We start from the raw sequence: 15,976 nt of genomic DNA, 5'->3' as shown, positions 1-15,976 counted from the left end.
TGTGTGTGTATGTATGATTTTCTGTGAGTGGGTAGATGTTTGAATTTTGCTTGCGATCTCTGAACGGCTTTATTCAGCAAATAGTAATGCTAACATTGGTATATCTCATAAAAATTAACATCCGAACTTTTGTAGTATGGAAGGTGTGATGCCATATTCTTCCGCATACACATAAGCAGTCATAAACACTACACATAAGCACGCACACAAAACAAGGTCGCATGCACACATTCTTACATATATGTATATATATATATATATATATATATATATATATATATAATATATATATATATATACACGTTTATGCATACATACATATACATGCATATATACAACATAAATACATACATACACACACATATATATGTATATATATATATAATATAACAACGTGTTCATAGGTCAATTGTCTGACCTGTCTGCAAAACTACACAAGACTTATTCATTATCCCGCAGACATTAATAAATTACCGAGTATGTCTATATGTACGAGGACTGGGGGAGGCTGAGAATTATGCGTATCATCATTAATGACTGGCTTATTTACAATCTGAAATTGCTCTTGTCTTCTGGGACCAAGCAGAAGAAATATTACACTATGTTTCTAAAGCTTCAACACTCAAAAGACACATAAATCAGTTGTACTCTGGCTTTGCTGATGTTTGTTTTACACACTAAGATAACATCCTTCTTCATTCCATACAATGGAACTTATAAATATGTATATGTATGTATGTTTGTGCGTGTCTGTGTCTATGTTAGAAGGTATGTTCCCACATATATATGCGTACTTGTCGCTGTGTGTGAGCACATATGCATCTATGCGCATTGTGTATGTATATTTATTTATGTGTATATGTACATGCATATATATATATACATATATATATATATATATATATATATATATATATATATATAATATATATATATATATATACATATGTACTTGTTTTTGTACACATATATGTATTGCCGTGAGTATACGTATATATACGCACACACATGCATGCACACACTCGCGCGCATATATACATATATCTATATATATTAGATATATAGATTATATATATATATATAGATATTATATATATATATTTCTATCGATTTATATATATATATATATAATATATATATATATATTGCATATATATACATATATATATATAATATATATTTATTTACCTACCTATCTATATTTCTACATACGTATACACACACACGCACGCACACACACACACATACATACACAGACATATAGCTTTGATAGTTATCGAGAAATTAATGTAAAAGTAGGCATAAATTCTGTAATAACTGATGCAGGTCGTTCAAATTTCACATCTCTTTCTCGATACAAAGATACCAAACAACACAGACCGTCAAAAACAATTTGCATTTGCCTCATCACTAAACTTAACAGTCAAATCCACATGAAATAATACATATGATAATCGCTTTACCTTTTTCTTTGTCATTGCTCTCGTTTCGTTTCTGTCATCAAACCGTTGTCATGTTTATACATCATCAGTCACGTGTGATTGTCATGGGTCTTTATTTATGCATAATCCTATGCTACGAATATTGTTATTTCCTACGTAATTTTCTTTAGAGTTATGCATAGAAATGCATAGAAATAGCGCCTTGCTTTTGATGTATAGTGTATATCCTTGTGGTTAACATAAGGAGTAATGCAACTCACATCTTCCACTTTCTAATGCTCTTTGAATATTTCATATGTTTTTAGCAGCTTGTAATCGCATTTACATATTCTTAAACTCAAGAATGAGCATTTTCAATGAAGTCATACACGCTAAAATCACTTCCTCCAGAAGATTAATGTTTGTCGGTTTGGAGAATTTGATGGTTTACAACGGATAGACTCCAGGAATTTTCAGTCTTGTTTTTGGAACTGAGTACAAATAGACACAGTAAAACACATACACACACACGTACATACATACACACTCACACACGTATGTATATATATATATATATATATATATAGTATATATATATAAGATATATATATATATATATATATATATATATACGAGTAAAACGCCCCCTGTCGAATTGACGGTGCTGAGTTGCCAAACATTTAAACCAAATTTTCTCAAAACAACTTGTCCGACCGTCCCATAGGCCTCCCCTTTCAGAAACACTGATTTAACCTAAATTTGAGACACCAGCAAAAGAAATAAAGATAGACTTTTTTCTATTCCAAAGAAAAACGATTTTATCCACTTCATCGATTGCATTCTCACCTGGAATCAATTTTTTGTAATTTTTTCAAGACTTATACACGCCCTGATACCGTCGGTACCTACATATCAAATTTGAGCGCAATCGGATGGAGGATGCTCGAGATCCTAGAAGACACACACACAACAGACAGACAGAACGGATTTTATAATATATATATATATATATCGGTTTGTATTTCTTCGGCACGACTGGCATGGCACATTGTATTCAAACAGATGATTTTTTTTGTATCATGAGAAGGATATTTTACCAATAAAAACACTTAGATCGCTTCGATTTGCTTCTTTTTAATATTATTATTCAAATAGTAAACATATTAAACAATTGACTTATATATTTGATCAGTCAATCTCCAGGTTTTTCATCGTCCTTTCGTCGCTTTTGCAGCCTCATCGTTGATGTGCGTACGTTTCGACAGACCTATCAGAATTTGTCCTTTTTGGATATGTATGGCATTTTGCTCTTCTTTATATATTTCTTTCCAAAATGTGAAACGTGTTCAACCGTATCTACGTGCATGTTCTCCGTGTGTGCGTCTCTGATTTGTGTACGAGCTTATACACAGACACAGACACAACACACACACACACACACACACACACACACACACACACACACATATATATATAATATATATATTTTATTTATTTTATAGATAGGAGCTTTCTACAGGACTAGAACTGTTTCATTCAAATGATTTCATTTGAATGAAATAGTTCTAGTCCTGTAGAAGCTCCTTCTATAAAATAAATTAATTTACTCTGCTATGTATTGTGTACCTTATTTACTGTGGTTAACCCAACTCAACCCGGGACCTACATATATATATATATATATATATATATATATATATACGGGCTAAAGAATTTTTAACATACCTATATAACCTAATGCTTTTCGCCAGAACCAGAAATCATGATCCAAGTAAATCCAGATAACAAAATGTATACCATTAGGTTATTAGGTACGTTAAAAATGTGTTATCCCGTTAGCCCGACTACTGTTGATTTTCTGTGTTATTTTTCAGTGTTATTGGTGGTTTAAATAAGGGTTTTAAGTCTCCTTTCCAGCTGGTAGGTACTTCGTGCGTCCTTAAGATTCATATAAATTTTAATTCTATAGGCGTAGGAGTGGCTGTGTGGTAAGTAGCTTACTTACCAACCACACGGTTCCGGGTTCAGTCCCACTGCGTGGCATCTTCGGCAAGTGCCTTCTACTATATCCTCGGGCCAACCAAAGCCTTGTGAGTGGATTTGGTAGATGGAAACTGAAAGCCCGTCGTATATATATATCTCTCTATATATAAACGGCAGTTTGTCTGTGCGTTTTCTGTGTGTCTGTTTTCTCGTACCCTCACTCTGACCACGGCTTTCAACCGATTCTGATGAAACTTGACACACACATAGCCCAATGTCATAATTCAAAACTAACGCAGCGAAAATTTTGAAAAGTTCCCCCAGTTCTGAAAAAAATCGATAAATTCGACATGGGGTCGAGAATCAGAAACCCAAACCACAGACCGTCTAGGGGACGCAACTCCACCTTTTAAACTCTCAAAAAAAATTTACCATCATTTTTTTTCCATTTTTTTGCTATTTTTGGGCTATAACTCTCTAAAAATGCTTTATAGTTATTTCCCTTACAAACCTGAGCAACGCCGGGCGATACTGCTAGTATATATATATATATATATATATATATATATATATATATATATGTACGTATGTGTATATGTTTGTGTGCCTGTTTGTTCCCCCAACATCACTTGACAACCGATGATAGTGTGTTTACGCCCCCGTAACTTAGCGGCTCGGCTAAAGAAACCGATAGAATAAGTACTAGGCTTACAAAGAATAAGTCATGGGGTTGATTTGCTCGACTAAAGGCGGTGCTCCAGCATGGCCACAGTCACATGACTGAAACAAGTAAAAGAGTGAAAGAGAGAGATATCCAATGCTATTTTACGCTTGTAACCACCTATATTATTGTTGTTGTTATTATCAACTATTTATATTACCGCAGATAATAATAGCAATAATAATATCTATATAAATATTTACTTCTGAATATTTACTCTTTAAGTATATATATATATATATATATATATATATATATATATATATATGTACACCCATATCGGTCTACGAGCATGTATCTGTGTATGTGTGTTTGTGCGTGTATGTGTGTGTGTGTATACATATATATATGTATGTATGTATATATGTATGTATGTATATATGAAGTCTCATTAATATCCTCTAGAGTTCCCAAAGTTGGAATGTAGTAGGATCGAACTGCAGTGATTGCGAAGTGAACTTCTTAAACTTCCGACCATGTTGCACCAATACACATACAAAGGGATTTGTACATACAAATATTAATGCGTATGTATGCGTTTATATGCGTATATATATTTGTATCACTGACCAGAATGCGTATATTTAAGCATATGAATATATATATATATGTATGTATAAATATATATATATATATATATGTGTGTGTGTGTATGTGTGCGTGTGTGTGTGTATGTATACACATACTGATATACGTACGCACATACATATACACCCTGTATACATACATCAATACTTATCAATATTCATACAAATGTTAATGTGTAGTTCTGTGATCGTGTGTATATGTATGTGTTCATGTCTGTGTGTGTGTGTATATCTTTTCATCTGTGTTTATTACATAACAGCCTATACAAGTTCAGTTTATTGCTCAATTGCACTGTCTCCCAACATTCATATCATGGTTGAATAAGATATGATGATGTTGCATATATTACCACCACTTTTTTTTTTTCACCAATACTTATTTTTGTTCACATTTTGCATTCACGCTTCTTTTCCTACTTTTTCCTTCATTATATTTCGTTCATTTTTTTTTTCTGTTTTTGCTCCTGCTTATAATCTCGTTCTGTAACCTTCTTCGGAGCTATAAATCTACATATTCTCATATTTCTTATAAAGTTATAAATTCTCATTTATGTTTTGTTTCAAAACCCACATAATGATAAACATAAAGAAACAAGAAACATAATTAATTATTATTATTTCTAATATAACCGTAAGCCTGAAGATATGGTGGCGGAATAGAAGAGTAGCTTCAGTTGTTACCCTGCTAATAATTTAACGAAGTCAGCTGAGACAGGTTGCTAATTGAGTATGTACCGAAAGAAATTTTCTTTTGGTGGCGGGAGTAGGAGGACTCTTAATTCTGCTTTTTAGCATATTCGATCACTTCTTATATATGACCACAGAAGTTGTTAGAACATACAGACACACAGAAAAAAAAAACACACACACACACACACACAATACATAATATGTCAGAAAACGTTCATAAATTTATGTGAGTACGTGAAATAGTTATTTTTTTGGAATAGTACATCTCGAAATACAGATTATAGCATGCATATATTGTATTGAAAAACCCTTGAGGATAGAAAACTTCGACGCTTTCTATAGATAAAGTGATTTTCGATATATAGGCGAATATATCGACATGAGTATTAACTGTCACCAATTTCTCTGGTGCCTGCAGCTTGCAATTCAAAGTCTATTCTCTCAGAAAAGAAGCAGATGTAGACATGTAGTTAAGAAATTTCCTTCGTAATTATAAGTTTTGGGGTTCGATTGCGGCTTCGTGGTTCTTGAGCAATATCTTTTCCCGTACGGTCGCATCGCAATAAACATCTCCGTGAAATTGAGTATTTATTGCCTGGAAACCCATCGGATGAACTGTGACTGTAATATAAAGGACCATGTCGCGCATAACACCACACGTTGATTAGGCCTGTGAAATAGGTGAAAAGGTAAGATACGGGTGAAATACTCAGTTACACGTTAATTTAATGAGTAGAGGTCGAATAAATGGAACATTCATCTACGAAGACGACAGATATTCATTCTTGTCAGTACGAATATAAATTTAGATTATAGATTGATTGAACCAAACACCAGGAGCTGCCGATAACTTCCAGGTAACTAAAACTACGTACGTGCAGTGTATGGATTTAAGAAAAATGATAAGCCTATGTTTTCGTAGCTGACCCTCCAATCCTAGAGATTCCTTTGTTTCTTTTTATGAATAGAACACACACACACACGCGCATATATATGTGTGTGTGTATACATATATATACAAAAATTAAGAGGAATGACCACTAAAGTGGACACCCTATATGCTAAACATAGACATCAAATCGGCATTACCACGAAGAATGTGTTCTCAAGAACAATTGTCAGTAAAACGCCAAAATGTAAAAATGAGCAAGACAAATGAAAATATACGAAATAAAAACGATTACCTACGTACCATTGGTTTCACTTGTTAATATCTACCTATATAGAGACAGGCAGATATCTGCAAGGTCATCAGCGTAGTCTGTCGCTTAAAAAACACAATTTCCAGAACCAGACACAGAAGGCTCAACCGAAATCGACTATGTATAACGTTCTACAAATTATATTTGGGTGTATTTTTTTAAATGCCTTCACTTTGGCGCGCTGAGGTCGGAAATTACTCTGTAGTTAATAAATATAAGGAACCAACTTACCGGTTGAGAAAATTTTTTATTTAATATGATATAAGGGTAGAAACTGATATTAATCAATTAAAACTAGTGGCTTATATATATATATATATATATATATATATATATATATATATATATTATATATTTATACCTACACAAACACACACACATAATTTTGTTATGTGTGTTTTGTAAGAAACAAGGAATATCAGCACGTAGGACGCCAGAAATGGCTACGTACGATAACATAGAACTTACGGTGAAATAAACATCATTGAAGACATCAACATTTGGTAGGATACAGTAGATATGCAAGTACCAATTCCTGTTTAGACCATAGAACCGACTCAGGGGGGGGGGGTCCTTGTGGCAAAGGTATAAAAAGTAAACACAAACGGCGTTTAAAATTTACGACATCTGTTTCGGCAGAATTTCATTTATTTAATGCAGTCATAAAAGATTACATCATAAAATAAATTTGCTAAGGTTTTGATGACTTGTTAATTACAAATCATTACAATACACCGTTAAGTGTATTGATTTTTGCTAGATTATTCGGTGTCATTGTTAAACCATAAACTTATTTAGATAAATGAATTTAGACTGTATATTTATCTGATCTCTTTGTTTCTTATTTGCCTGTTTTAAGCCACATCCTCTAATTCTTCTGTATATTCGAATGTAAACCTTAAATTAATCACTAGTACATCAAATATTAGCTATGTCCGGGTCGATATTTAGAATCTTACTGGTTTAAATTTTTACCTGATAGTTCTAGACGATATATTATGATGTAATATTTTATGACCGCTTTAATTAAAATTCTAGCGAAATAGCTGTAAATTATATATGCCATTTGTGTTTATATATATACGCACGCACACACACACACCCAGGTATATATATATATATAATATATATATATAAATACAAAATGGGACAAGAACGCAAAACATTCAGATAGTTAGGTGATACAAGAAAGGGAGAACAAAACATCCAGATAGACGATCAAAGAAAACAAGGACGGGTCATTTGGAGTTTTCTTTCCTCAGTCGAGTTCCAGTTTATTTTTGCAGTTTCGGCATGCATACATACATATGTGTGTAAATGCATATGTATATATGTGTGTTTACCATCTTGATCACCTTGACCGGCCAGATTGTCGGATGTCGCTTTGAATCTGTTGGCTAAAGCATTTAAGCCATTCCGCTCTTGATTCCCTTCTCCATTGTGGTCCCATTATACTCTTTATATCGTCAATCCATCTGAGTGGAGCACCTCCGAGTGGTCTCTTCCGCTCACGCAAAGTTGAACGCACTCCAGCCTAATGTTATTCTCCGCGAAATCACATTAATCCTGTCGCTTTCCATGGTTATAGTTTCACTGGCAAAAACATCAATGTCTGCTTCCTCACTTTCATTGTCTCTAATAACACCTTGACGGATTGCCACGTCTTCGGACCGCATGTATTTTGTTCCCACACAATTAATCCACAGGCCGAACCTCTGGTGTGCAGCTCTTACAGCATGGTCTGTAACTGCCTTATACTTTCGGCGACGATCATAATGTCATCTGCGAACCAGAGGTAGGTGAGCAGCTCACCATTGATTTTCACGCTGCAGTCCCAGTCGATGTTTCTAATGACCATTCCGAGACATGCTGTGAAGAGACTCCAAAAGATGGCACCTCCTTATTTAACTCCCTTCACGACCGAAACATGAGCGTGTGGTGATAACAAGGCTACGTCCGTAGTGCATTCCGAATTTGCCTCTTTAAAGAGGTTCATTGTACTGCACTGTCGAAGGCCTTTTGTAGTCAACAGAAAGAGCAACCGGTATTTTTCCTTTCTCTCCACTGTGTCAGTGTGAATATGTGATCCATCATGCTGAAGTTCTTTCATTTTAGTTTATATAATACATTCACATAAAACATAAAATATTTCGCATACATATACATATATATAAATATATAACGGGAAAGTTTACGAAAATAAGCAAAAGACGAAGGCAGGTGGAGTACAAACAAACAAATGTATTAGTATAGCGCTCAGGAATAGAAATAGAAAAAGTCTTTTACGTTTCGAGCCTACGCTCTTCAACAGAAAGATACACAGAAAAAAACAAGGAGAGAAACAAAGAGAGAAAAAACAAGGAGAGATAAAAATGCGCGTAGGAGCTAACGATCTATCATGTGTGTGTGTATGTGTATGTGTGTGTATGTATGTATGTGTGGTGTGTGTGTGTACATATTTAAGCGCACACACATGTATATATATATATATATTCGTGCGCGTGTTTATGTGTGTAAAGGCGAATATATCTTGGTAATTAATCCGATGCGCATTGGCCGAGATCATTTATTTTGTATTGCCTATCATAGATTTGTAGATTACTGCTACCCACTGCTGTTGCTGCTACCTCTGCTGCCTTTCCTGCTGTTGCTTCTGCTGTCTCTTCTGCTGCTGCTGCTGTGTCGAATAATCTGTCTGGGTTATTGTGTCCTCATAGTGAAGCTATGCGAATACAGCGAAAACATAAAAGATTAAAACAGGTACAGTTTGCTGCGGTAATGAACAGATTGTAATCCCTGTTTTCTTTTTGGTGATATATCTTGATAGGTTTGGAGAACTACAATACCACAGTCTAGCATAGGGTGCATTTTTGTTTCCGACAATAAGTGGGGAAGGTGTTCCGACAAATTTCCATATGGTCTTAAAGAATGAGAACAATGTTAAATTGTGTTCCACTAACACACTTTCCTACTATGTTATGTTACAAACGAAGTGAATGTGAATTATACGTGGATTTATATATATATATATATAAATAAAACAAAAGAATAAGCAACAAGAATGGATCGGTTGTTTAGTACAATTGTTTCATACTATAAACATTTTATTAAAGCTGCAAATATTACAGAAAATATAATGTCAAGTAATCTTCAGCTAAATTTCATATAGGTTTTCCAAACATCTTAGAGAGTGTAAATATACTTATAAAATTATAGATGTGAGTTCCAGGAACTTGAATTAAGATTCCAAGCAGACCATATATGTCTTCCAACAATACAAAGTTCTTAAATTAATTATTGACATTCCAGAGAAAGTAAATATACTCATTAAGATGTGGATATAAATTTCAAGAAACATGTTTCTTGAAATTTATATCCACATCTTTATGAGTATATTTACCTTCTCTGGGATGTCAATAATTAATTTAAGAACTTTGTATTGTTGGAAAACATATATGGTCTGCTTGGAATCTTAATTCAAGTTCCTGGAACTCACATCTATAACTTTATAAGTATATTTACACTCTCTAAGATGTTTGGAAAATCTATATGAAATTTAGCTGAAGATTACTTGACATTATATTTGCTGTAATATTTGCAGCTTTGATAAAATGTTTATAGTATGAAACAATTGTACTAAACTGCCGATCCATTCTTGTTGCTTATTTTTTGGTTATAATCACCCCACATAATTTTATGGGTAATACCATAAAAAATTCTGATGCATCTAAGTTAAGTACCATATTCATTTGAATCTAAATTGTTTTGCTGAAATTATATATATATATATATATATACATATTTCACTTCTTAATTTGAACGGAGGCAATGCAAGCGGAAACTAGAGGAACATAATTAAGATCCACACTCGAAGATCAAATAGATACATATATTCATATATTCTTCCACATTTACAGAACGGATGTATATATTCCCGATATAAAAATATAAATATATATATAAATAGATATACGTCGGTGTTGTACATAAAATACAGTGAATTTACATTTTAAATGCTATAAAATATTGGTATAATTAAAAATTTGGGATGATGAAACATTAAAAAATACGTATTAAAAACTTCCCAAAAATAACATAAAAAGTTTAAAATTTAGAGTTCCACCAGTTTCAGAGACGTGCCATGTAATATGATATATTTCATATTTTTGTATAGTGTGTGTAAAACGAATAAAGAAACGAGACAGGCAATATAAGGAACAATCCCTTCACCAGTTATCTCCTGTTTTATCTACTCCGCGTAACGAATGTTGGGACAAGACGCGACTTCGTTAAAACAGTCGTTTCCGCAAACCAAATTAAATATAATTTGGGATATATGTAGGGTTAAAATGGTACCAAAAACAGGACAGTAAGAACAAAACAATAAAAACAAACGGTAAGGGTTATTAAGTGATAACAAGGTGAAGTGGTGAATACTGGAGAAACGAGCTTTGACAGGAGACAGGCAAAATTGCGTCTTGTCTCTTGTAAGGCAAGGGAAAGAAAGAAGGATAACCGCTGGTCACGTGTAATCAACGAGAGTCAAGAAGGAAGCGTGAGGGAGAGGGAAGGAGGTGAACTGGAGAAAGGGTGGGAAAGAAAAACAGAAAGGAATAAGAATAATAGAGGGAGAATAGAGATAGTTGTACAGTGCACATCAAAATTATTAAAATAAAACTTACTTGGAAATGGATGCGTGGTGTTCGATCATATAATAATATAAAGAAGATATATATATTATATATATATATATATATATACTGCATACATAAATATATATATATATATATATATATATATGTATATATATATATATGTATAATAATATATATATATATATATATATATATATAATATATATATATATATATATATAATATATATATATATATATACATGCATATATGTACATACCTACATATATATGTATATATACAGCATATATGGATAGGGGACGTTAAGAAAATGCGAACAAAATGAAAAGCCTCCGCAAAACCCTCCGCAAATCCCAAATTTTATTTAATTTGCTTTGCGGGAACGACTGTTTTAACGAAGAGGCTTCTTGTCCGAACGTTCGAAGTGCGGGGTGGATAAAGCAGGGGACAACTGATGAAGGGATTGTTCTTTAAGTTACCTATTTCATTTCTCTATTTGTTTCTCTCGTTGTCCGAAAGAAAGTTCGTTTTCCATGTTTTTGTTTTTATGTTCTCGTTTTTCATGTTCACATTTTTTACGTCATGTACCCATATATGCATGCATATCTATACATACCTATGTAGGTATGTAATATATGTATGTATGTATGCATATATATATGTATAGATATGTGTGTATGTTATTTATATTATTGTATGATCGAACGCCACGCATCCATTTCCGAATACACACACAAAACATATGCACACACACATATACATACAATTCACCCACGTACATATTCTCACAGACACACAAATATTTTACCCAAACATCCCAAAAAACACTCCCTTATACTAACATAAAAACATATTTATTAACTCTTACGCTAAAAATGCAATACATTTCTTTAAATTCAGCGGCTAACCCAAGCAGTCTTGGATGAACGGGTTTATCTTTTGATATCTTTTGTCGCTAAAGTGTAGAAAGCATGTTTTTCTTTTATTTTTTTTTTAAACCATGTAGATTTTTTAAAAAGACTTCATCGAGACCACCTTTATGAAATGACGCAGCATAGAATGTGACCCTCTTGAGCGCGGGTCCCACTTCGGTGCGGGGTCCGATTGGGAGCAATCGGTCCAATCGGCTTAAGGCAGGACCCTGTGTGCGTGTGCGTATTTGTTTATGTACTTACATACGTTTGTGTTTGTGTATATGTGTGCGTACGCGCGTACGTATATATATCCGTGTGCATGTGTTTAGACATTTATTGCTTCTAGACATGATATATCGTAATAACAGACATGTTTATCGGTTAGAATAATCCTATACTCTTACAAAGTAAAGATTTTAAATTTTCAAAGAAGAGGAATGCTTAAACAGACATTAGGAAATATATGTATCAACATTGTTTATGAATAAATAGAAGGTCAATATATAAAAAAAGATAGACAGATAGAAAGGTGTGAATAGGTTTCTGTATAGACACCTCTGCTATTGGAAATATTTATTTTTCTATAAATATTTTTTAAAAGCTGTATACATATTTATTACATTCCTCGACACATTTCGATAAGAAAAAATGTAAATAAAAAATAATAAAATTATGAAGATATAATCTAATGTCTGATTGACTGCTGAAACTTAATGAAAGCTGGAATATCTAGTTAATATTTCTTTTTTTAAATGTGATGAATTGATAACCTATAACTTACATCAGAACAGACAAAAAATTTTGAAAAATTTAACATCCAAACTGTAACTTAAAAATATGTATATTGTTTGACCTTAAGTAAAAGAAATACCAGTAATCTTGACTTTCCGAAGAAGATTAAGTTTGTAGGAAAACATAAACCAAAAAAATAAAGCAAATGTTTCGAATGTCTTGGTTCGAAATATCAGGATTCTTGCTTCCGAAAGGTATACATACACATTTATCCGACTTCCCAAAATTTGGACGTTTATTTAAATTTTTCAAATGTGGTTGCTAATTTTTGCTGGTGCAAACGCCAGTCGAGTTTCTTACAGTATATAATATTTTTATTTGGTAAAGTAGAAATGATCAAATATTTTATTCACCCTTGTTTGTTACTCGATACATGAATGTAATAAGAAATAATGTGTGTGTGTGTGTATTTGTGTGTGTGTGTGTGTGTGTGTAGCTGCGTGGTAAGAAGCTTGTTTACTAACCACATAGTTCTGGGTTCAGCCCCACTGCGTAACATCTTGGGCAAGTCTCTTCTATGATTGTCTCGAAACGTTCTCAGTATTCAACCGGTACCTATTTCGTCGACTCCAAAAGGATAAAAAGTGTAGTCGACTTCGGCTTATTTTGAACTCAGAACGAGTTCAAAGGACGAAATACAGCTGAGCATTTTACCCACCGTGCCTTAACATTATATTTATTAATACTACTGGGTCTCAACTAGAAGATGGCCGGTAAAAACAACCGAAATTTTTTTTCTCCTTCATCATGCATTACACTGGCTGGGTGCTGGTTGGCTGACTACTTCGTAGAGTCGAAATGTAATATTTGTTGGGTGCTCCCACTTGGTGGGTCTTAATCTAGTATAGAATGTGGAGCCACCAAGTCGAGACACCTTCGTTGGTTTGGAAGTATAATCATATGTATGATTTTTATATGTATGTATACACACACACGCACACGTACATACATACACACACACACATACACACACACACACGCACATATATATATATATATATATACATATATATATATATTATATATATATTATATATATATATATATATATATATATATATACACACACTCATATACATACATACAAGGGGAAGTCCAAATTTATATGTATTTTGTTAGGACTGTTCTGCTTTCAACCTTCGCATGCTGGTGTCCTAGTGGTTATGTACGCCATGTTTGGTTTTCCTCGCTCCAGTTTTCTTTCTTCTATTACAAAGTAAAGATGGCCGCACGGCTGGCAACGTGCATCAGGGAAGGGCTGAGATCAGTGATCCGATTTCTTTAGCCTGAAAGTGTGTCAGGGCAGAAACTCATCGTAGGCTTTCAGTACAAAAGAAGGACAGTGCTCAGCTGCTTACAAGTGCTATCAGTGGATTGAGGCGTTTAAATATGTTCGGACAAGCGTGAAACACGAAGAGGGGACAGGAAGAGGGGACCTTCAACCTCCGCCACTGACGGGAAGAGTCAACATGCTCGGGAGATGGTTTTGGTATACCGACGACTGAGCATCGATGAAGTAGCATGTTCACTGCAAATTAATCGAAAAAACCATCCACGGAAAGCTTCGCTTCTGTAACGTCTATGCCAGGTGGTTACCAAAAGAGTTTACCGATGCTCGAAAGTGTAATCTTGTTGAGATCTGTCAACGCTTGCTCGATTACTCCAACGAAGAAGACGAAGCTTTTTTGGAGAGGATAATTGCAAGGATGATACTTGGATCGATTACTTTGATCCAGAATCAAACAGGAGGCACAATATGGTGTGGAAGTATTCTGAATCGCCAGTGAAAATGAAAATTCAAAGCTCAAACTTATGCAGAGAAAATGATGCTAACCATTCCTTGGGACTGAAAAGGCCATATACCGGGGACGCAAAAAGGTCCATGCTAGAAAGGGGTACACAGTCACTTGTGTCGGCTTCAGTGAAATGGTTTTCATTTAACTAGAACTAGCAATTCGCGCCAAACCACAAGTCTTTCTCAAAGCACGTGTTATAGCTGCATGATAATGCAAGCCCACATACGGTAGTCCACACCGTTAAAATTATTGAAAATTTGGGTTTCAAGTTGCTGCATACAGTCGTCCAGATCACGGCATTTCCGAACTTACTGCTGCAACAGCCTTTAGGAGATAATCAGCTACGAACGAAGAAGTGCAGAAAGTGGTGCATAAATGACAGCGTGACCAGCTGAAAACCTTCTTCCGATGGAATAAGCAACCTTGTCGACCGTTGATAGAACTGCACCGAAAATAAAGATCATGTCGAAAACTTGACCAACCATTGCTTTTATATTAATAAATTTGATACACGATTGCTTACAACTTTAGACCTATCATCGTACACACACACGCACTTATATATACATATAAATATATATATGTATATATATATGTATATAAAGTAAGTTTTATATACACTACTCAAAGAAATTCCAACTTTGATTTTCACATTTTATTTACAATCTTATAATAAGATAATATAATATAATGCAATGATAGAATATTAAATGTCCATTCTGATTGAACTGGTACTCTCGTGCATTAAACTATGCAATCTTCAGGTTAATATAGTAGCGGTCACAGTTATATTTTACAATTCATAACTGTAGTGGTGGCTGTGGTGGTGGTGGTGGCGGCGGCGGCGGCGGCGGTTGTGGTAGGAGCAGCTGTGAATATAGAACTTTAAACCCCAAAATAAGATTATTTTTACCTACATTTCTCTTGACTTAGCTAATATTTTCCTACTATCGTCACCATGAGCACCATTAGTATCGTTGTTGTTGTTAGTGGTAGTGATTGTAGCAGTAGAAATAGTACCTATAAGTATTAGTATTATTGTTTATTTAGCATGGGTTTGAATTTATTAATAAAATTCTTTTCTCTAATTTTTTTCTCTCAATTTCACTTGGACTGTGTGGTTTGGAGAATGAAAATATAAATATTTTCCGAGCGCATGTTGCTAGAAGGTTACTCAAAAGTATCTATCGGACATCTGGGTCTCTAATTTGCTGT

This window comes from Octopus sinensis, linkage group LG4 (genome assembly GCF_006345805.1).
Source record: "Octopus sinensis linkage group LG4, ASM634580v1, whole genome shotgun sequence".
NCBI lineage: Eukaryota > Metazoa > Mollusca > Cephalopoda > Octopoda > Octopodidae > Octopus > Octopus sinensis.
This window is presented reverse-complemented; position numbering follows the sequence as displayed.